The sequence below is a fragment of the Anoplophora glabripennis genome, unplaced genomic scaffold, assembly GCF_000390285.2.
Source record: "Anoplophora glabripennis isolate ALB-LARVAE unplaced genomic scaffold, Agla_2.0 scaffold502, whole genome shotgun sequence".
Lineage (NCBI taxonomy): Eukaryota > Metazoa > Arthropoda > Insecta > Coleoptera > Cerambycidae > Anoplophora > Anoplophora glabripennis.
The window spans coordinates 218,451-243,220 of NW_019416584.1; the positions used below are offsets into that span (position 1 = coordinate 218,451).

The window sequence follows — 24,770 nt, forward strand, 5'->3', positions numbered from 1 at the left end:
GCTCCGTTTAGTGTTGTGGGGTTATAGGGCTTGGGGTTAACGTTCCTAACAATTAGGGCTAGCAGCGCTCAGTGTTATGGGGTTAGCCATGATGTAATAATATAGCCATACTGGTCATCTTAAATTGACGATATCTCCGCGAAAAATAGAGCTTTTTCCAAATAAAAAAATGCGTTTTGAAGGGGAAAGATAGTCGTTTCCAATGATGTTTTCAGTTTTGAGAAAAAAATTTTTTTCGCCAAGTTACATAACCTTGAATATAGCAAAAGTACGTGTTTTTTACACTTTTAGGTTAGAATATCTCGGAAACCTAGGGTGATGGATCAATTCTGAGGCCAGATTCGGATTCAGCGCGAAAAATGACTTCGGAAGCATAGTGTCTGATTTCTGGAATTTTTTTTTTGGAAATTTTGTCGGCCTGTGTTATTGAGTATTTTTACAAAATTCTCGACAAAACAGGAAAGGTACATTCCGGTGTTTACATCGGTGCCCGTGTTTTCCATCATCCTTCACTGCACAAAATTAAAGGAATCCCAGTATCTCTACATTTTTATAGTATAGATGGATTTTTTTGTTCTATTATTGTTTCACTATAAAACGCTAGCCTTAAAGGCTTGCAAGTTTCTTTAGGCAAATACTTGCAAGACGTTTGCTAGATTGAATTATTTTAACGTTTACACAGTGGCGGATCTTCAAAATTCTCCAGTTGAATTGAGTTGATTTTTTTTCCAAAAAAAAAAACGTCGAAAAAGTCATTACCATATTGCTAAGACGAAAAGTAGAGCACAACATTTATTTGCGTTTTAATATCGGTAGTAGTTCCAAAAAAGCGAAATTTTTACATCCCTGATTTGTTGCAATGTTTCATAGATTTCGAATTCCTCAAAATTGCATTTCTATTAAAAAAAAAGTCGACGTAGAAATTTCGTTTTGTCGCTTGTTTTACAATTTCATTAATACATTTTATTTAAAATATTTGTACCAAAACTTCTTTCATGATAAAGTAGTTCCAGAATTATTCTAAATTCAATTAAAGTGTTTGATATCCGTAATACAAATACAAAAAGTAATAATTAGAGAATGGTCTGTTTTAAACACTACTAGGAAGAAAGTTAATGATTGGATTTCCAGAATATCCAGTGGCGTGGAATTCTGGGGATCCTAGAGATAGTAACTCACCGTATTTCCGCTACTGGTTGAAAGTATTTATATGAATCCCACAGATTTTTTCCCTTAATTAGATAAGTGACTAACTCAAAGTACCTACCTAACTCTATGCACACCTATTTTAAGGATTAGAAAATAATAGAAATGAGGGCTGATTTCTTTACCTTGATTTTCTTCCACCTCCTAGGAATTTTATAATCAGTTAAATCTATGTATGTCTCATACTATCTATCTACGTAGATTTAGTATAGTAGTAGAGACATAGATTTTGTTAACAAATTAATTTATTTGGCAGTTGGAAAAACTGATTTACATGCGGAATATAATACGAGTTTGCATTGAAACATTTAAGAGCAAATATCTCGAAAGCAGACTTTCAAGAGTCTTTCCTGTTTTACCTAAGCCAGAGCTTATAAGTAGCACCCCTTGTGTGCTACACCAAAATTTGATTTATTACTATTTATTGTGCCAAAAAAAGTAAAATTGACAATTTTTAAATTGTTACTAAGAAACTTTCAAAATAAATTTCTATTTTTTTACACCGTCAATATTTGTTTTAAGGCATGTTTAGCCCCATTATCATATTTTAGCCTCTAGTATTTCCAGATCTAGGTTTTGCCATTCATTTTTAATGAATCACCGTGTATAAAAAAATACAATTTTTTAAAACTACGTAAACACTGATTTCGGATTCTGGCGCAAGCGAAACTTTATGTTCGAATTCAGAACCTCAGTTTTTCCACAATCCGTGGTCCTGAAAAGTTTTTAGTTTGTTTTTGCATAAATACACACCTATTAAATTAATTAAATTACTAATGGTTAGTGATATTAGGACGAGGTTTAGGGGTATACTTTTGTCTTTTTAAACTGAACGCCCTGTCGTTATATTTGTCGTTATTTGGATTTCTGTCTTTCTGATTACAATCATGTCATATATTTGCTTTAATAGTTTGCAGAATATTTTAATTTATTTGTCGATCCTACACACAGTCATTGCCATGGAACCACTGCGTGGGCATGTTTTCGGCTATTAAATTTACTAAACAAATCTTTAAGTCTTGTATTAAGAAAAATATTATGAAAGATGTTTTATAATACCTTCATCCTCTTCTAGTCAAAGGACATAAGTATATTCTAAGACAGTTTTTTTGTAATGCTTTATTATTATACAGTAATATCTCCCATTTTCTCCCTTAGGTCTTATAAATTATTAGATTTTTCTTTATTTACTTTAAATTTTAGAATCTTCATAATGAAGGTCAATTTAGGACTTCTTGCGGATCGTAAAATTATCCCTTAATAAAAAAAATTGTTTAAAAAATGTCTTGTTTAGAACTTAATGGGGTTATTCTTGGACACTTTTTATAGTATAGTATTTTTTCTTAATAAAATTTTTAAAGATCTGTTTGCCAAATTTTATAATAAAAATGCATATGCTAAAATTTATTTTTGCACGACAAAATTAATTTCGTGTGGCTGGTTTTCTGTTTAAGAATCCATTTGCTTTGATCTCAATTCTACCAGCAAGTTTGTCTTCGTAATGATTATATTTTAGTTTAGTAAATTTGTTTATAATTTTATGCCAGATAACCTCAATACTGTTGCTATCTTACAGAAAAAGTTAGGGTGAAGAAATTTAAATAATTTTGAGAAATTTGTTGCATAGTAGTTTTCGAGTCAACAATTTGCTGAAGCTTTAGTCAATTTTAGTATATCATGTAGAATGCGATTTTTAACAACCCTTGTTCTCTATTCTGTATATTTCTTTGATGATATTGCGATTATTTGATGTTTTAATTTTATGCTCATTTTTCGTTAAAAAAAATGAAATAAACCTTTGTGCCAAAAGGAGTTATTTTTATAGAAATAGGTTTGCCTAACCAAAAATCTCACGCTGAAAAAAACAGACAAATAAAAAATACACATGCATCACTATATACTCGTATTGTTCAATAAGTTGCTGACCCTTCGAAAGCCAATCTGTTTTCGTTGTTAGGCTTGGAATGACATTTTAAATTAATTTTGACAGTTTAAATCTGTTTATTTGTCTGTTTCCATAGCTAGAGATATATAAACTATTAGTATTTATAGCAATGGTAAGAGTAATCTAAAATAATTTTCAAAGTAATTTGAAACACGTATTTCATCATTTAATAAAATAAATGCTATCTCTTAATTTGTCACTTAATTTTCTTTTAACAATATTATTTTCCTTCTCCAATTTCGGCCGAAGCACATTGAATTATATGACCGTTTTTGACCGCGTTGCATGTTTGTGCTAGTCTCTTCTAATATTTACGTATCGAGAGGTCTCACCAACAGAAGGTGTGCTATTAAATACAATTTTAAGAAATTTGAACATCATTATTTGGGCGCGTCTTTGACAAAAAGTCCGTAAAGTATTAGTTGTCTGAAAAACTGTTAAATTTGTTACCTATTCTCTCTAATTTTCCTCTGTTCTCTATCAGAATTTGTTTAACTTTCAACATTATTAAAAATTATATTAATATTAATTTCATTCATTAGTATCTCTAAGACAAAGCCCTAAATCAAAATTTTACAGCAGTGAAAAAATATAAATAATCGATCGCATGCTATAAGAAATAACAATATTTGTAAATTATATACATTCACTGAAAGAAGTTGATGAGCAAATAACTACTTTTAATTTGTTTGGTCAAAACTACACAATGACGTCGCACATATATACAAATCTGTGCAAAATTCCAAATATCTTAAAAAACCAACGGAATTGCTAATAAAAATCTTTTTTTATTTTAGTTTTCATTCTTTGTCTTGAAATAGAGGCGCCTAATTAAAAAATAGTATAAAGTCCCATTATTTTCGCCCGAAGAATATGTGGTTAACAGCTTACTTTTTGGTAAAACCTAACATAACTCTTATTTTTTTATTGTTTAATTGCTCTGGTATTTTTATATTATAGTATTATTTTCATACGTAACAAACCACCTCGATTAATAAATAAAACTATTAGGCTATAATTACTTTGCCATTCTTTTATATTCCAACTTCAGTTTTCGTTCGTTAATGATAAAGACAAATTGTAGAAACGGATCGACTCACCATTCCTATCTTGTTTATAATACATAATTTTATAAGTGTAACGCGTTCTTTCACGTGGGCGCTTTCCGGTCTCGATTAATCACGTAGAAGAGACGTCTCATTGTTAAAGGTCCAATTCAATCGCGTTCGATTCAGGCTGAATTAAAAATTAATATATGGTATAGATTTCCGTGCCAGAAGACAGTGAAGTAGTTCATTTAGTAATTTCTGAAAATACCTTACATGAAAAATAAAGATAGGTACATCCTGTAATCATTATGAAGCTAAATATACACGGTGTTTTTTCAAGTCTGTGCCATATTAATTTCAGGAGGTTGTTTTTTGGGACAACCTCATGAAAAGGTATTAGTGAAATAAAAGTCTACCACCACTAATTTAGAGTGTTGATGTTTAAATAATATCACATTTGTTACATTTATTTAATTTCCAAAACATTGGCGTCGAAATTCAGGGATAGCCCATGTTTGATAAACAATATTTTCATTTAAATATGTAAACACAGTATAAATCTTTTTAGTTATACACTATACCCAGAAAAACTTTGGCTTTAATGAAAATTATACTGAAACAGTATCTGTTTATGAAAGTTGCTGCAATTGTTAGACTATTTTCAAACCAATAATTTGTTTATCAGAAACCAGTCGGCGTCTCGAAAATAACATTCGTGTAAAACCGCAATTCAGTGAACGATGATAAGAAACAAATTGCACGGGCATAAAAATATTTGTTTTCAAATAGTTTTTACCAGAGTATGATTTTGTATTTTGATCCGCTAAAGACGATGGGGCCATCAGATATGCTCCATCACGTCAGGATTTTTTCCCAACCACAAAAAATAGCTCAAAATCAAGGAAATCTCGATATTTTGTTAAAATAGTTAAGATTTTGAAATTAAAGTACACAGACGTGTTCATAGGGTCACTAAAAGTTTTTATTCCTGCACTTTTCTCTGAAATGCTTCCTTGTGGAATTATAGCCATTTACAACCAATTTTGAGCATTAGTTACAGGCATTTTATTAATGCTCAAAATTGGATAAAACCGGCTGTAACTCTACTCCGTGGAGGCATTTTAGAGAAGAAAGTGCAGGAATAAAAAGTTTTTATTTTGATCCTATTAATACATCTGTATACCGTACCTACTTTAACATCAAAATCTATTTTAACACAGAAAACGGAAAAATCCTGACGTGATGGAACATTTCTGATAGCTCCATTGTCTTCAATGGGTCAACGGGGGGGTATCATACTCTTGTTAAAATGCATTTGAAAAAATATATATTTGTCTGTGTTATAGATGAAGGTAATACAGCAGCAGCTTTTATTGATTTCAAAGGGCATTTAAAACTACATAACGACAAATTGTTAGAAATACATTCAAATATTGTATCTGTGGCACTGTTCAGATGATTCCAGCAATATGGTGAAGACCGGTTCCAGATAACCAAATTACATACAATATAATTTCCAATAATTATAGGAGTACCACAAGGAAGTATTCTTGTTCCTTTATGGTTTATTATAAATACATATATGTTAATCGAAATATAAATTGCTATAATTGCTTGCTGAGGTAATTTAATTGAAATTCAGACAAATTTAGACTTAATGTAAATGTAAAGTATGGTACTCTCAATTCAAATAAAAAAATGATGTTAGAAACTTAAAATTAGTAATTTATAATGAAAATAATAAATGGGTAACAGATAAATAGTTAAATATTTGGGTGTAAAACATTTTGAATATACATACAACAAAATGTTTCTCCTGATTCTACTTATCATATCTTCCCAAACAACAATAATTAACTGATATATAATAATTATTTCATTAGAACAAGACTACATAGAATTCATATAAATTGAAATATGTTAATTATTGTTAAGAATGTAATTTAACTTCGAGACCTGTGGACACCTATTATAAATATTTAATTGTTGTTGACCGCCTATTAACATACTACTTGGAACTCATAATTAATAATTATTATGTACAGACATATTATTTGGTTCATATTAATAGGATACCTGTCATTTAAATTAATTTATTTTGCTAAATCTCACTTCGAAAAACTGATTTACCAGGTCATTTTTTAGTAAAACTCTAAAATATCTCCTAAAATAGGGCGAAATGTGAGGATAAGCTGATTTATAATGAAAGGCAACAATTTGTAAATACTTTGAGAAAACATTTTAAAATAATATTTTGAGCATTGGAAAGAAATATATGCAAATTAAACCCACACCCACCCCTGCGAGGAAGTTAATACAGACCAGGGTCCCACTTTCCCTTTTATGTCACTCATTTTTCCGTTCAATATTTTTGCCTGAACTTTGTTACCGCGGATTTTCGGGGACGCTGATTATTTTCATTACATTATTCATCTTATTTTATGGGATATTTTAGCGGTTTGCTAAAAAAATAACCTGGTGTCTACGCATGTGTCTGGTACAGAACTTTTTTTTATCGTTTCTATAGTACGATAATACCAAACATTTTAAAAGGTGTAGAAATATATTTCATGTAAAGCAAAATTGAAAGATCCGTCTGAAAAATTTACATTATTTATAATGAATATCAATTTACATGGCATTTTTAAATTAAATTAATTTTTTAATTTAATAAAGATAAAGTAAATTTAACAAATGACACCTTTCCATGAAAAAATCAAAATTAAAACAGGGAAATATATAGGTATAATATAAAATATATATTTAATTAGTAATTTCAGTTAATTATATTGTTTTTTCTTGTTTCAGGTATGAGATACATATCTTAATGTTGCTGTAACTTGATAATCATTCTGCCTTATTGGTGAGTCTTAACAAATATTTTAATATGGATAAATAAATCCTTTTTTAAGCTCCAATAATATAAACATTTTTTAAATCGTTTTCCTCTTCAGAATATGCATTTTTACTTTCATTATTGAAGACTATCAGCAAAAATTCGGTGACATTGTAAATTTCGCGTAAGCAGTTAAATTACATATTTTTTCACTATCTCCTTCCTCTATGTGAGGAAGTAAACCTCATTTTACATAACTCATTTCCTGTTGTAATACCAACTATACATGTTTGTATTACTATTAATAAAGTAAATATAGCACCAATTGCATTAAAAATTTAGTCCCTGTTTTGATAAAACTTTTTATTTGTTTATTTGACATTAGGTTTATCAAATCATTGACAGGATGTCACCTAGATTTAACTATTTTGTAATAGTCCAATAGTATTAGACTAGGCGGTATCTGTTTTGGTTTGGGTAAATCGTATATCCACAGAGATTTTTGGCTCTTTGGCTTACAAATATCACTAGAAATGAAAATTTTTCTATGCGTATAAAAAACCTGGGCTTAACTTTTATAATATATTAAAAAAATAATATGTTAAAAAAATTCGAAAAATGTCATATTTTTCTTCCTATTAATTATCTTTTCAAGAGTTGATATTAGGTGAAAATGGAATAGGAAAAAATTTTTGTAATTAAAATTTAAAAAATATGACTAGCTACAAATCGAATGAATCATGATTATTATTGTAAAAATCGATATAATCGCCAAAAATGGGGTTAAAAATCATTACTTTTTAGGGAATTTTTTGGGGTTTTTAAGTTGGCTCAAGAAAAGTTCATGTTATGTAGAATCATTACACCAAATTTCATCAAAGTCGTGTTTATAGATTTTGCATAATAATTTTGCAATCCAAATTTTGAAAAAAAATTGCAAATTTTCAAAATTTTGCATACCAAAATCCAAGGCCCTTATACTTAATTTAATCACATATAGAAGAGCTCTCAAGCTTTCAAACGCGTTTTGAAAAATTCGAATCAGTCAATTAGGAGAGCTCTGGCGCTTGTTTAAACATTGGTCGAATTTTTGTAATTAATAAACAATTAGAATAACTTTGTGAATATTAAATAAAATCAAATTTTTTAAAGCAGGTTTTAAAAGTTATTGAAAAGACGCTTTTAAAAAAAAAACAGACGATTGGTCAATTAGTTACGTAGTTATAGCCGATCAAAGTTAACCGTCATTTACACTAAATGTATCTACTGGGACATCCGGACTAATTTTTCGAAAAATACCTTTGGTATTCCGAGTACTTACCAGATCTAAGTTTGCAAATACTTTTCTTCATTGATGTCGGTGTCTCGCGATTTAAACAATTAGCGTATTTTCAAAGGCCTATCATTAATAATTATTGGTCTTTCAACAGTCCGATAATTATTTATCTTTAAACTTAATTATCAACTTTGTTTTTGTATAAGTGCATAAACTTATATACTGTTTATCAAAGATCAAAAACAAAATTTAAATATTCTAAAAATATCTCGAAAATTAGTAATTAATTAATTACTAATTAATTAATTATTAATTTGATAATTTCTTTTGTGATTAAAGTATAATTCAAATATTATTTACTGTTTAAAATATAAGCAAATGAGATATTAACTCGTTATATTAGGAAAATACAAAATTATAGTACAAAAATTCGACCAATGTTTAAACAAGCGCCAGAGCTCTCCTAATTGGCGGATTCGAATTTTTCAGAAAGCATTTGAAAACTTGAGAGCCTTTCTCCTTCCATGTGATTATATTTTTAAGTATCTAAGGGTCTTGGTTTTTGCTGTACAAAATTTTGAAAATTTGTAATTTTTTTTAATCTGGATTGCAAAATTATTATGCAAAATCTATCGAACTGATTTTGATGAAATTTGGTGCGATGATTCTACATATCATGAACTTTTATTGAGCAAAGTATGAAGTACCTATACCCAACTTAAAGACCCCAAAAAATTCCCTAAAAAGTAATATGTTTTAACCCCATTTTTTGCGATTTTTTCGATTTTTACAATAATAATCATGTTTCGTTCTATTTGCAGCATATTTTGTAAAATTTAATTTCATTTCACATTTTTTTCCTCTTCCATTTTCGCCTAAAATCAACTCTTGTAAAGATACATAATTAAATAGGAAGAAAAATATGACATTTTTCGAATTTTTTTAACATATTGTGCCGTCAAAAGTTAAGCCCACGTTTTTTTTATGCGTATAGAAAAATTTTCATTTCTGGTGATATTTTAAAGCCAAAAAGCCAAAAATCTCCGTGGATATACGATTCATCCAAATATGGACTCTTTGAAACAGATACCATCTGGACTATATTTAATAATAAAAAATACAGTGCATCCCATTTTTGATGGCTCGGTAGGGTATTTCGGTTATTATTAAGGAGATTAAATTATGGGTTTCGCGAATATTGACTACTTTTTTGAGAGAAATCTTCAGGTCCATATAAATTTTGGTATGTTTTTCATTTTTGGAATTATAGCAATGGGTGACCTTTCTAGCGGCTACAGTTTTTCCGAAATTTGTAAATGTAATTTTTTGCGTGGAATCTTGTGGCATAGTTATTGCTTTAAAACTAGGTATAACAGTTTAGCTTAGAGATCAAAGTTACATTTTTTAAATAAAAAATAAGTCATTATCTAATGAAAAAGAAGGTTATAGTTTATCTAACCTATTTTAGAACATAAAAAGCTTTCTATTGCTCCCACCGACTATATATAATTGTTTTCTCTATGGGGTGTCCCGAAATTCATGCAACAAAATTTGGACACAGATTCTTAGAACAAATTTAGGGGACCCGTATTTTTTATTTTTGCCAAGTGGCCCCCTCTTTCGGAGTTACAGCCCCCTGAAGTCCGCCCCTAAGAATAATCTTTTTTTTATATCTCAGAACCCTGTTGTACGAGAATCACTAAATTTGGTACACAGGGGTTTTTATGACATGTGGAATCTGATGGTGCAACGTTTTTTGGCGGGGAACCCCCTTAAGACAATTTTTCGTAGGCCCCCTTGTCTTTGGAGCCAAGAAAATTTGGTCGCATATTTAAATTTCTTAAAAATTATCAGCACACTAGAAAGCCATTAAATTTAGGAACTTTTTGTCTCTTTATACTTTTCGTAAAACGCAATGTTTTCGAGAAAAATGTCAAAATGTGATCGAATGCATATCGTGATTCCCCATTTTCCTCAAAAACATTGCGTTTTACGAAACAAATATCAAGGGACAAAAAGTGGAGGCCAGTTGGCAAAAAAAATATACGGGTCCCCTAAATTTATCTTGAGAATCTATGACCAAATTTTGTTGCATGAATTTCGGGACACCCTGTATTCAGCTTAAGAGTACATTTGTTTTTAGTCATGGCTAGCCTTATGTTTTTTATGTTTTATATTAACATGGTATGGTGACAGTAATATCAGCTATCGTATTGATGTCACCTCGTCACTATACGATCTTTCAATTTATCAAATTTTATAATGAATGTGTACGTATGTAACCTAAACGATTTGTAACTAAATTTGATGTAAACAGTAGCTGGTAGTATACAGTATATAGTAATGTCACTGTTTATAAAAAATAGTTTGATAGATAATTGTTTATTTAAATATTGGAAACATTGTGATATATTATATTAAAATTACAATTGTTCAAATTTTAAAAGTTAACAACACGAAATTTATTCAATCCTACTTGTTTCTCCTGAAAACTATTATCTGCATGCCTGAATGATCTTGAGATGCCACTAGTTCTTGCTGATGAAATATCTTTTTTGAAATTTTCATTACGGACGCAGTTTTCCTCGATATACCTTTCAGCCACAATAGTTGACTGCCATCCTCGATGTCTTTTAAGTGTTTGAATATCAGCTTCACTGTCAGCGAGGAAGATGTTTTAGATATTCCGCAACTCTGGAGAAATTTTGCAAAACTGTTGATACCAACTGGTTGTATTGTTCACTTTCCATGATTACAGTCAATGAAAAAATCTATTGCGTTTTACTTATTTGGGTCTCAACTATAAATACTTATTTTCAAATTCGTTGCACTCTGATCCTACTGTAAATTCACGTTTCTTTTTTGCCTAAAATAACGAAATATATTGTATGAAAAAAACTAAAATATGTATGTATAAAAAATAGCTTACCTTCTCAAAAAAGTATGCTAACATTCCACTTTCATCAGGTCTTAGTGCATTTTTTGTCATCCTCCAAGATGCTTCTCGAGCGGCATTTAAAATGTCTTCAGAGCAATTTTCTAAATTGTTTTTAGTAGCAAGACTCATTTTTTTAATTAATATATAACTTAGAATCAATTCGACTCACAAAAGTGAAACTGAACTGTTATTATATAAATAATGCAGTGTGAGGTTACGAAAATCCTACACAAGTACCTACTATGATTTTTTTAAATTTCTAACTTTTATGTATAAACAAGTCTCATAAGAAAAGCAGTTTTACTAAACTCATAGCTTTTAAGTTACTTGTTCGCTGCGCTCGCTCGTACTCAAAAGCTAAGTATAATCGTTTAGTAAAACTTTGCTTTATTTTTTTGTTCATTTTAGACACCTGCAAAATATTTCACCATGTTTTAGCGGCCCGTACAGTATGTTACTGCGAATTTATCCCGTTCGATCACTTTTCCTGTACATTGCGCTTGGAATATTTTATATACATTGTTTTCCTGGTACCATTGTGGGCCCCTTTATATTTTCGACACGTACGCCGTTGGAAATATGGTGTGATTGTTTAATTATTTATTTGTTGTTCAATTTCCGCTTAAAATTATCGCGAAATTAGTTTCCTTTAACGGAATCTGTTTTTGATTGTTTTGTTCTAGAAAATTCTCTTTATAAGCTGCTGATACGTTGAATAACTTGTCGTAACTGAATTTCACGAAAGTAGTGAGGAAGGTTTATAATATCATTAATAGTTTATCTGTGAAAATATGCGTTTTTTTAATTAATATAATTTGGACATAATTGTTTTGGATAAGAGAATTATTTTCTGACTTGCTTATGCAGTTTGTATATTTTGACATAGAGCATACCATCGACTTCATTATAATAAATGGAACAGTAGACTACTCGTAAAGCAAGTAATTTACATATTATTATACAGGGTGTTTCAAAACATGCGTGGGAAAATGAAGGATGTGATTCTTTGGCTCATTCTAAGAAAAAAACTTCTTATTAACATGGGTTCGCAAACACACCGTTTTTGAAATGTTAAAAAAAATGTTCATTTTTCAGGTTTTTTACCATATCTCAGAAACCGATTGAGATACAGAACTCAAGTTTTGTACGTATTATCATTGATATTAGCTATTTTTGAGCGCTGATTCAATTTATATTCATATGACAGTGGCGGAGATTCTTTTGCCTCTAATTTTTACCCGTTTGTGAAAATTGGCATTTTGAATGCCTATTTTAAACCACCAATGTTTTCTACACAAAAAAGATACTTATCATCGAAAGCTCTAACGCGAACAGTTTTCAAGAGAAATAGCGTTCTATGATGGAAAACATGAAAGAAACACATGTTTTAAAACACCCTGTACAACACTGTAAACTACTGAGTCTTCATAAATGATTACGAACAATTTTATTGTTTCACTACATTTTATTCAACCAATCGGCGATCGCTTTATCTTGAACATAGACACATCGGTTTGTCATTGTTCACTGTAAACGAATCATTACGACCGATTACGTTTAGATTTAGAGATTTTTAATAGACAGTACCAGTCGTGCAATGTTGGTTGCCAAAGCTCAGTAGTCACGTGGTTTGCAATTATTTATGAGGGTTCTGAATAATGAAAGCAACATTTAAATTTAAGCATGTAATCGTTGAATATATAAAATGCAACATACAGTTGAATTTGTATTATTTTTTCCCAGTTAATCGTATGGAAATCAAATACAGTGGACTATTGCACAATAAAAATCATTGTAATCAGTAGGGTGTCTGAAATTAATTATTTAACTTGATAATATAATAATCTACAGTGCAAAATAAAAAAAACGTCACAACTTTTTTTCTAATTTAAACCACGGTACGATAATCATATTTCGTTAAATATTTGATTTATTAAGAATTGACAAACATTTTTAGAATTAATCTGCTTAATATCTTTACATTAACGTAAAATTAAAATAATGCTAATAACAAAAAAATATTCACTTGTTCCTTTTCTTGTCGATTACTCCAAAGAAATTGTTCATAATTTCTGTTGAACCCTGTACATATTGTATAGAAAGGATTCTATTATCACTGTTGAAATCCATTCTTGGAAATGAAAACGCCATTTTTACCACTTGTTATAAAAAATTCCTGTTAAACCCACCATATCCTGAATGATGAAACCGAACATTGATGGTTTTACACAAAGAATATTTCTTGGAACAGAATTATAATTCGAAATAAATACCACACAATGCCAACAACTTTCTTCCTGTGTATAAATTGATAAAGAATAGGTATAATTTTTCATTTTTATTAAAAACATTTATAAATTAATGGAAATGATATATTTTGATACAAGTAAATTGAGTACGTAAGTTGCATTCTATAATATCGCTTTCAGTCTGTAAATGCAGGTTTTGTTAGACGTGTCAAAATTGTCATCTGGATAGGGTTACAGCAATTTTTTTATTTCGACTGTCATTAAGAAAATAGCGTTTTCCTTTTAAATTACGAATAAGGCAGCAATCCAATAATTAATTCTTATTTCAAATTATTTTGCAACCGCCTAAAAGCATCTGGATTGTTTTAAATCGTCGGCCAGTATGTCCTTCAGGATGTCGGTACATGTACAAGCCTTTTGGATGGCTTTGTGGATAATGCCCTCGGAATCATAAAAGCAAATCAACATTGTCTTCACTTTTGAAGACCGCAACTTATGTTTTTAAATAAGTGGACGAAGAAAGCGGCAACTCCCAAAACTTAAGAAGAATATCTTTTAACGTTATATTTTATCACTATAAGCGATTCCGTCTTTCAGACTGACATTTTATAACGAGGCAGAATACCCTTCTAACATCCTTGGACACGGACCGAGACAGTTTGCCGTCCCATCAGTAGTAGCATCAGTTGGGAACTGATTTGAAATTATCGGAGATATTCGATCAATTGATTCGTAGATCCTTAGACTTGCTGAAAGTACGTGACAATTTAAGTGGCCGAGTATATCTGATAGTTTGAGACTGCTGTAGAAACAAATCTAAAAGTTTTGTTCTTTAGAGCTATCCAAAACAGTTTCCAATAGTCAGACGAATGCGCATTCCGATATAATGCTTACATTGGGTTCAAAATTCATTGTTTCGAATCAAATGCGATTGGAAACTGTTTCTAATGCAGTAGGAACAAAGCTAAGCTTTCCATTTATACATTAGGCTTTTTTCGCGACTGAATATTGGTGAATACCTGACTTGGAGTTACTATTTCTATCTCTTTTGATCTTAGTTGTCGTGTGTTAGTTTAAATCTCTTCATTCACTCATACTACAAATACTACAACATTTGACTTCACTCGCGAAAAAAATATGCATCTGATTATTGTCTTGCCTCGTACCTACTCATGCTCAGATCTCATATTATGTGGACCCTGCTTTATGATATGTGTGTATATACAGGGTGATTCACAACTTATCCAAAAAAAATTGGGAATAGATGCAGCATGAGAAATGGAATCAATATTGTAAAAAAAAAATTTGTAAAATCCTTATAGTTTCCGAGAAAAAAAATATTGAAGTTATAGTGCATTCAACCACTACATAGCTGGACAACTGTAGTCTCTAGCGTCATTCGCCACATGGCCTCAGCGACTCCGAATACTGAATTCGGATTTTGCAATCGTCGTTGCGATATTTACTTGCTATCTCTGGTGTATACAACAGGTTTTTAGTAGTTAGTGTCAAAAATGGGTAGTTTGTGTCAAAAATGGCTTGCGTGTACTCGGAGTTGATGGATATCGTTTTAATTTATGGTGAAGTATTTGTGTTATGGTGAAACAAGACAACATTTGTGTTAGTTCGTAGAAACTGAGTACAACGGACCCAAATGTGTTTACACATTGGTGGATAAAATTTTGAACAATTGTTGTAACATCGGGTATGTCAAATGATTTTATTATTTAAAAACACAAATTAATTTTATTAATTAATAAAGGCAAAAGCAGTTGAATTTGCCGATATAAAATAGGTGCGATAAAATTCTATTTACATATTTCTTTCCTTGCGAAAGTTTTTGTCCGTTTTTATAACACCACCATACCGGTTGCATTGTGTGAGGTCAGGTTTTACAGTGGACCAGTTTCCAGTGCCGTGCAGAAGTTTTCGAACTGCCCTTTTTGATTTTTTCTTTATAAAATTGTATTTGTAAGGGTCCCTTGTATATCCAGAATTTTTTTTTTGATAAGTTCTTAATCACCCTGTATGTAATAGAAATGGTAGTACCTAGTAATACAATATGATAATCAAATTACGTCAAAATTGCCTCTCGGATAAATTTTATCATTAGCATAGTAAAATGCTAGCTTTATTTGACAGTTGGATATACAGTACGTCCCAGAAGTAACACAAAAAATTCATATTTTATTTTGTGTTGAGTTTTTACAAAAACGCTAAAACCCGTCAATTAGTAAATAGGAATTGTCGTTTTGTCACGTTGGTTAAACCTTTTTTGCGCTATGTTTCATAAACCTATGACGTCATCGACATTTTTTTTAAATAGCACTAGCTAATTTTTTTAGCATAAATGGATAGCCCTTTTGAAGGGAAATGCGTCGATATAGGGTTTGGCCTACTTTAGTTTGACAGGTGCGAAAAAAAGCCAACGATTGGAATGAACATGGTTTGAATTAATAACAAAAGTAAGTATCACAAACTTGTGCGCGAACAGTGCTATAGCAAAAAATGTGTTTTGGTTGATTGTAGGCACATGTTTTTATGTAGATTGGGTAGGTACACCCGATCACAGGGGCTATGTAGGCATTGTTCTGAAGACGACAGTTAGCGAATGCAATAGTGCTTCATATCATTGTGACAGTTACAAATACCATATCTTTACATTACGATGGTGTTGTGTTTAAATGAGAAACAAAGAACTGAAATCCTAATTATGGTTGGATACGGAGATAGGATCCGTAGTTATGATGAAGTATGTCAATTATTCAATGCCAAGTATCAATAACAACCAATACCTCCGTCTACAGTATGCAGATTAGTACCCAAATTTGAAGACGCTGGCCATGTTAGAAATCTGTCTAGATCTAGAAGGCCAACGACAGTGATAGAAAATGATAGGCAAAATGTTATGTTTAGCTGTCACTGAAAATCCACACACTGCCATTCGTCGTATCGCCGAAAACGCCAACATATCAATACATAAAAACGTACCTACAATCAACTAAAACACAAAACATCCCCAAATTTCCATTTTTTACTGTCGCACTGTTCTCGCATCAGTTTATGATACCTACTTTTGTTGTTATTTTAAACCATGTCCATTCCAGTCATTGGCTTTTTTCCGCTCCTGTCAAAGTAAAGCAGGCCAGAACCTGTATCGACGTAATTCACTTCAAAAGGAATATCCATTTATGCTTAAAAAATTAGGTAATGCTATTTAAAAAAAATGTCGATTACATCTTAGGTTTATGAAACATAGCGCAAAAAAGGTTTAAGCAACGTGACAAAATGACAATTCCTATTTACTAATTGACGTGTTTTAGCGTTTTTGTGAAAACGCAACACAAAATAAAATACGAATTTTTTTGCGTTACTTCTGGGACACACTGTAATAATAAGAGATAGAAAAATTTATTACAAACATTTTATTTAAATAACATTAGCGTATAGGTACAGACAGTATGAAGTTGATTGGCTTTACTTAGTAAATATAAGTTTATTTTTTCTTAAATTTAAATATGCCACTTAAATACTATACAGGGTGTAAGAAGTATGACTGTCATAACTTCAGCATGAGATAGAGTAATCATAAATGAACAAAAAAGTTGTATATTACAGGGGCGCAAGATAACAGTTTTCAAAATACAGCGAGTATTAATATTGGGGAGATTCATCACAACGTGACAACAGCGCTGCACAGCTGATGCACACCAAAATGAAAGCAACTATTATTGTGAAACATTTAGTATATTTCAAGACTCCAGAATATTTCAAGAATTTCCAGTTTTTAAATAAATAAAATAAAATGTATCGATTTTGTAGTACTAAGATAGTGTTGTGCTTAAATTTTAGCTAGTGATTATGAATCTCATAAAACAGGAATTTAACTTTTAATCAAATTTGAAAAATATGTAATTAAAGTACCCAAAGATTCATACGTATTAAAAATAATTTAGGGACTTAACAAAACGCAAAATTCAATAATTTTTAAACGCACGAGTACAAAACAAACTACAACATAATATACTCAAAATGTCTACCACCATTTTCGATGCACGCACGACACCTTCGATCCAATTTTCGCTGGAAAACACCTCAAGGAAAGGAAATAGTGGTATTAAAAAACACTCCAACACGGTCCAATTCCAGATACCAACACCAACTGAATTGCGTATTACTGGACAGCTTAGTAATACCTGGTGTTAACCGCCGCACCGTTGCCACATTGCTCGATATGAATTTTATCGAATTTTAAATTTATTACAACGCTAATTATTTTTTAGAATTGAGCATAAAGAAGTTAAAAAAGTAATAACATTGTATTTTATGGTAACCTATGCACTCAGTTATATCAATATTCTTAAATTAATCGAAGTTTTGTATATCAAGTTGGAGATTTTGATAATTTTTTTCTCGGAAATGGTTGAGTTTAGGACCCATGTCATATAAGGTTTTTTTGTTTATTTTAATGTATTCTATCGTCTGTTAAAATTAAGGCAGAACACCCTGTATAATATATCTAGAAAGGAGGGTACAATAAGTATTTTTGTTGTATTTTATTTCAAATTTCTTCAAATTTTTCCAATTTTTTGTTTCGAAATAAAACAAAATGTTTTCCAATTTCTTTACTTCTCTCTTTTATTAAAAATTTACAAGGAAATTGCGTGCTTTTCGAATAAAATAGAAGACGAGAAGAGAAGGAATAACAAGCATTGGTCGAATCGAAAAAATCTAATGTCGAATTTATACGATTCTAAGTACCATTATTAGTTAATACTTAATAAATCTTGAGAAAATTTTAAATTTTTTGAAAGGTTTTTTTAAAGTTCAGCGCTTCATCCACATCAAAAAATATGGTGTCTTTAAAACAACAAGTGTCGTTGTCATAGACAAGCAATATATGTATTTCCACTAAATTAATTTTCATTTGTTTCGCTGTCCAACAGTTAATTAAAAAGTGTATATGTACAATTAGTAACGTATCTACGAAATATATAACAGATCATGTAAAAATTTGTATTTCTTTTGAAACGATAGAATGTTTTTTTAATGTTCGACGCTTCGTCCACAGTGATATCAAAAAAATATGGTGGCTTTAAAATGACGTCCCTAAGTTATACAGAAGCAATCTGTTTTACTAAATTATTTTTCATTGTACCTTCGCACTGTGTAGGATGATTTAAAAACAACTTGCAGCGCTGATAATGCAACTAATATGCAAATTTCAGGTGCTCCAGTTTACGCCTCCAAGTGGCGGCGTACACAAGAATTAAAGTGCAGTTTAAAAAACTAATTATAATTCGATTACTTGATTTAAAAAATAATAATTTTAGATCTGTGTTCCGGGGAACACTTACTGTTACCCCTAAAACCCCAACCCTCATTTGAAGTTACACCCTGTATGCATCCAAATAAGTAAATGTTTTACTTTTAATTAGAAATTAGACAAACCATTAATCCAAATTTCAAAGCGATATATTGACATCGAACGTCTTCGGGCATTTTTTGATAGGATTTTTTTTTATTTTGATCATCCGAATTCAAATTTTAAGTAAAGCTTGAAACACCATGTATATAAAATCTTACATTTTAATGCAGGACTTTTCGACAAAAATGGGGGAGAGCCTGACCCTCTAGCCCCTCTCGTATCCGCCCTTGTCTGCAAAATTTCCACAAGTCGTTTCCGTTGGATTTCGCCACTTGGCGATCGAACTATTTATTTTTGCACTTAAGCATAAACAGTTTTATGAAGGAACGGGTATATTTTTCGAACCAACGGAAACATCCGATGTATCCCTCCGTCCCAACCGGATACACTCTGCAACAATTAGACAAATAAACATGCACAGGAAACTTTAGCGGTGAATATAAACATTGCTTTACGTGAAATTCAATTAACTGCTTAGGAAGCAGCTAAAAATGACTCGTACAGGTTTTAAAATAATCCGATTGAGTAGCAAATTACCCGCGCACAGTGCAAAGTTCAAAGTTTTAGATTACTTACTAAAAAAAAAAAAATTGCCCATACATCGTGAAAATAAGATATTATTTTGTTCAGCATTTTATGAAGAAATTATTTTAAACACTAATTTTGCTATTTATTATTTTGACGTTTTTGTAATACCATTTTTAATTTTTCTGTTTTTTTTTTTGGTTTTATGCATTTTTTAACATTTTTATTTCAACCCCTCAAGTAGTTATGAGTATTTTAATATTTTTGAAAAAAAAATTCAAATACCTGCAAAATCGAAAGATACCATATACTTTTTTTTCATTTTGTTCGTTTTGAAATGCAGTTTTATAAAAAAAATACATTTTTAGTTTTTTTAGGGGCTTTTAATTTTTAAACGAAAAAAGTGCTTTTTTAAAAATGAGTTATTTTTTTCATCTATAAATTCTCAAAAAATCGTCTTTCAATATGCAAATCTATGAGACATCAGAATTCATGAGAAATATTTGACAAAAAAGATGTACAATTCTAAACTTCCTGCAAATGCAAATTGTCGATTTTAAATGCATTGTTCTTGATGTAATTTTAAATGAGCGTTCAAGACTTTTTTACACAAAAAAATTTACCCACACGCTTTACCACAAATTATGTCGTTATTTTTATCCCACAATTGTTTTGGGTTAAGTAATTATGAATGAATACATAATGTAATGTATATTTATAGTACATAATTAAAAGATATCTTGTGTAAGACATAATACAAAAAAATAATGTGTTCTTTTTTAAACAAAATATGTCATAAGCATTAGAAATAGATTTGTTACCGCAAACACCAAAATAGTTTAATTAGTTTTATAAGCATTTTTATTTACTCAATGCTCAATTTCTCTTTGTAATTTTATTACTACTTCTCGCAAAAAGGTTGAAAAATAGTTTCCCTGTTTTCTCAGGTCACGTGAAGTAACTTTCACTGAGATCTTATTATTCCTTTCCTGTTCAAATCCAGATTTGAACCTTTCAAATTTTACCGTTGTCACTTTGGTAAACATTGATTTTTGGGATTTAACCCTCAGTTTCCGTTTCCGCTTCTATTATTTTCCTTCCGTACAGTTTTATTCTGTAAAAGGTAATCCTAAATAATCGGACGTATTCTAAGGAAGGGAGGTAGCAGGGATAACAAAAAGTGTTTATTCTAATACCTTCACAGTCTATTGTTCCTCATTCAAATGCAACGGAATATCAGATTGTTGTGTCACTAAGAATTTGTCGGATATAGCTGAATAAGGGTATTACGGAATTTTCTTTTGTTTATGTCAGTAATTTAGATTTTATATCGATTTGTAAATAAATAATTCAAGTTTCAAAGCTGCAAAGTATTAAGTAACTTCCCTATTTGAGTATAAACAAATACATTGAAGTTATTGAAAAATGAATAAAACGATACATTATCTTCAGTAGATTACTGCAGGGTAATATGCTCGGTAATATGGTAATATAATACTGTAGAGTAATAAGGAAAACAATAAAAAATTAGAAAACTAATATATGTTTACTTACCTTCGTACTAAATTTTTACTACCACAGATTTGAAAAAATGGATTTTAGAATGATAAAAGGCTAATAGGAAATACTATTCCCTTCCATATTAAAGCTGAAAGTGTTTTTTGATTAGTTTAATTTAAAAAGAAAAAAACATATCTATAAATAAATTAAATTAATATAATTCTACTATTGCTATTTTTTTTTTCAGACACATTTATTAAAATTATGAATTATAAACAAAAAATGAAAATTAAACAACTTAACTAAAATTTATTGGAACTCTACAATTCAGAGCAAGGTAATTATGCTATTATTGTATTATTGTTATCAATGTGTAAGATAGTGAAAATAGATCTTTTTTTTCGTAAAGCCGTAATACTACTTTTTACTGTAACAATAAAATAAATACTCTAATAATAATAATATAATTTTAAGATATTTTTTTCAAGTACTGTGTGTAAGCAAAAAAATATATGAGGTTAAAAAAAACAACTCTTTTGTGGCTCAACTCTTTCTTTCTCATTTTTGTATTAAACCAGTAATATTAGAAAAAGTCCTATTTCTGTTTGATTGGCACTATTTAGACCATCTACTTGATGTTTTGGTAAAATATGTCAATCATTAATAAAAGTTCAAAAATCATAACAATGGTAGCAGATCGTAGATAAAAGTTAGTAAGCTTGTCTCTGTTTCAATTTACTTATTGGTTGGTGCTGGAAAAACCAAGAATGAAGTTTTTTTCGAAATGTTTAGGCGCTTCGAAAAAATTCACAAAATTTACAAATTCAAGGTCTATGGTCAAGGTCACTTGCTTTGATTGCAACAACCAGGGAAAAGTTGTCACTTCATATTACGTCAGTCACTTTACTATTGTCTCTTAAAGCGTTCTCTGTCATTTACCATATCGAATCGAATTGCCATTTTTGAAATAGATATTAAGGCCTGCTATGATTTTTTGTTCCTCCCAAAATGCAATATATGTTTAGGGACATTTTTTATTTAAAATTTGGCATGGCAGCTTTAATCAGAATCTTTCAAAACCCCCATATCTACGGCACTGGCAAGTGAAAGGCAGAATTACTAGTAAAGCTTTGTAATTATTCAATGCAGGTGTTATCCTATAAAATTTTGTGAAGTTATCACTTCGCGTTCTTGAAATATTAAAAAATTTACTATAAGATACACTTACGAAGAAACACACCTACGTAATTGTAAAACTCAGTATGCACTGCATGCTACTACGGTCAACGCCACGCCATCAATGTCTTTCTACCTTGGGTGTCGAACGCGGTTAATTCCTAGAAAATAACGCAGAGGTCTTCTTCGAATTCTATCTCAACAAATATCGTACAGACTGTAGATACAGTACGTTATAATAAGTAACAGTAAAAGTTAACAAATCTGTAGGTAAATACCTACCTATTTGAAAAACGAAAATGACCATTTAACATTTACCGAGGTCACAGGCGCATATCTAAAATAGTCGAAGTTTTTAATAGATGTTATTTTTACTAATGGTGACGAAGCATCAACTACTTCACATTTCGATCTAAAGCTTCGCATCGATCAATTTATTCCATACGTACCTAGCGGCACCCTAATGCCTGCCCTGTCAGCATAGCCACCGGTGAACAATCTCGGTTTTTTGATGAGGGACGTTGACCGTACATTTCATTATCGTTTGTGTGTGTATGAGAGAATTTGACACTTTGATGCAATGACGCAATGCTGTTAAAGGAATAATATATCAGGTTAAAGTTTCTGCTAAAAAACAGGTCTGAACCAGTAGAAAACAAGTGTGGACCTGTAGAAACTTGACCTCGAATGATTCAATACCGGATAAGAATGACGCAATGCTGTTTGGAGGTCATTGACCTCCCCTTATCGTGATTGAATTTTAAATTTACCACCAACTGGCCATGTGACGTCACTTCCATGCCGCCATGACACTTCTTGTATAATGATAATTCCATGCCGCCATGACACTTCTTGTATGACGATACTTCCATGCCGCCATGACACTTCTTGTATGACCTCACTTCCATGCCGCCATGACACTTCTTGCATGCCAACACCCACGCATCTCTTGCACAACGACAATGCCCACAAGAAGCCGCTGAAGGAGCGATGGACACTGCCCATCGAGTTCGTGACGTCATTTAGTGTGGCGCAGAAAAAGTGGCGCAGAACCCGCCTATTATATCTACTAATCGTCAAAAATTGATTTTTTTTAAATTTTGTTCTCGTTATTTTATCATTTTCTAGGTTGAAAAAAATACTCGATTCTGAAATTTCAAAATCGATATTTTAATTTCTAAAGGTCACTCATAATTATTTTAACTTTAAAAGTAGTGTACCTAAAATGTTTTTGAGCGACCTCTAAGAATAAATATCAACAAACTAATATTTTTTTTTACTGAATTTTGTTTGATCCCAAACTGTGTATTTTCTTTTTATTTTGACGAGAGTGCCGGTGTCAATGTTCTGTACAATTTTTGTAGACAAGTTCCGTCATTATACATTTTGTTAATGAATATTTGTTGTTGTTCATGTACTAAACACGCATGTATAACAAATAAAAGTCTTTATTACAAGCAGTCTATCTATAGGTATAAAAGATCCAGAACCAGCACCAGAAGATTCCAACGGATATGCTGTAATCAATACGAGTTGCAACAAATTTGATGAACAAAAGAATAGAAATAAATCACGACACTTAAAAAATTTCTCGATGCAAAATTTATTACCGCACTTGAGTATCAAATATTTATAATTTTTTAATTTTTTAAAATTTAAGTGTGTTTTATTTCTATTTTGTTCATCTAATTCAATAAAAAAATTATTAGTTACCTACACTATGAAAATTAAAATATCTATTTGAAATTTTCATAATCGAGATTTTTTTCAACCTAGAAAACGATAAAATAACGAGAAAAAAAATTTAAAAAAAATTCAATTTTTGACGATTTTGGAAATTTAAAAAAAAATTTTGATCTGATGTTTTTTGATGGGTCTCTTAAAACATGATAAATTAAAATATTTTCACAACACGAAAAAAAAATGTTTTTTTTTTTAGGGTCACCCTAGCATAGCCTGCCCTGTCGGCCTGACATGATGTCGCGTTTTTTTTTTTGCTGAATGACATTGGGCATGCATTTCATTGTCGTTTGTGCGTGTATGAGTGAGTTTGATGCTATGCTTGGTCGAGTATGCGGCACGTGTTTTTTGTAGCAGTCATTAGCATTGTGTACTACAACGCGTACTGCCGCGTACTAGCGTAATATAGATTACTACCCTGCCGTGCTTAGGGAAAAGGCAGTAATGTTCAGTTACTGCTTTTTTCAGTGCCAATATGTTTTTTCAATGATTTTACGTTTATCTAGTATACAATTTTACATTAATAATGTTATTTCCATAAGATAGTAATTTTTAAATTCGACAAATATTTTGAATTAATTACATTTCCTAAGTATAAAAGCAGTAAATCTATTTTTCAATGTAAAAAAGCAGTAAAATTCAAACTATACTGCTTTTATCTTCTGAGAGTGACAAGTACTGCTTTTTTACTCTTTATTACGTGTCATAATATGATTATAATTTACCAGAAATTAATTTAAAAGAAATTAATTAATTTAAATTTACCAGAAAAATAACTATGATTTTTAAAATTAAAAGTGATATTTTTTCAGTTACTAGATACAGTTTGTTGAGGTTCTAATTAGCTTTAATTTTGTTTAAAAAATTTACATGTGATTAAACCTCCGTTTTTTTTTCGAAAA

General features: G+C 30.5%; 1 protein-coding gene across 2 annotated transcripts in view; it reads left to right on the plus strand.

Annotated features, from left to right (window-relative positions):
- Nucleotides 1-24,770, plus strand: part of LOC108912147 (E3 ubiquitin-protein ligase HECW2) — a 247,310-nt gene that overhangs the window by 79,909 nt on the left and 142,631 nt on the right. For both annotated transcript variants that reach the window (XM_018717315.1, XM_018717316.1), the window contains exon 2: nucleotides 7,009-7,063. The gene's annotated coding sequence lies outside the window, so the exon portion shown is untranslated. The remainder of the gene's footprint in view (nucleotides 1-7,008; nucleotides 7,064-24,770) is intronic.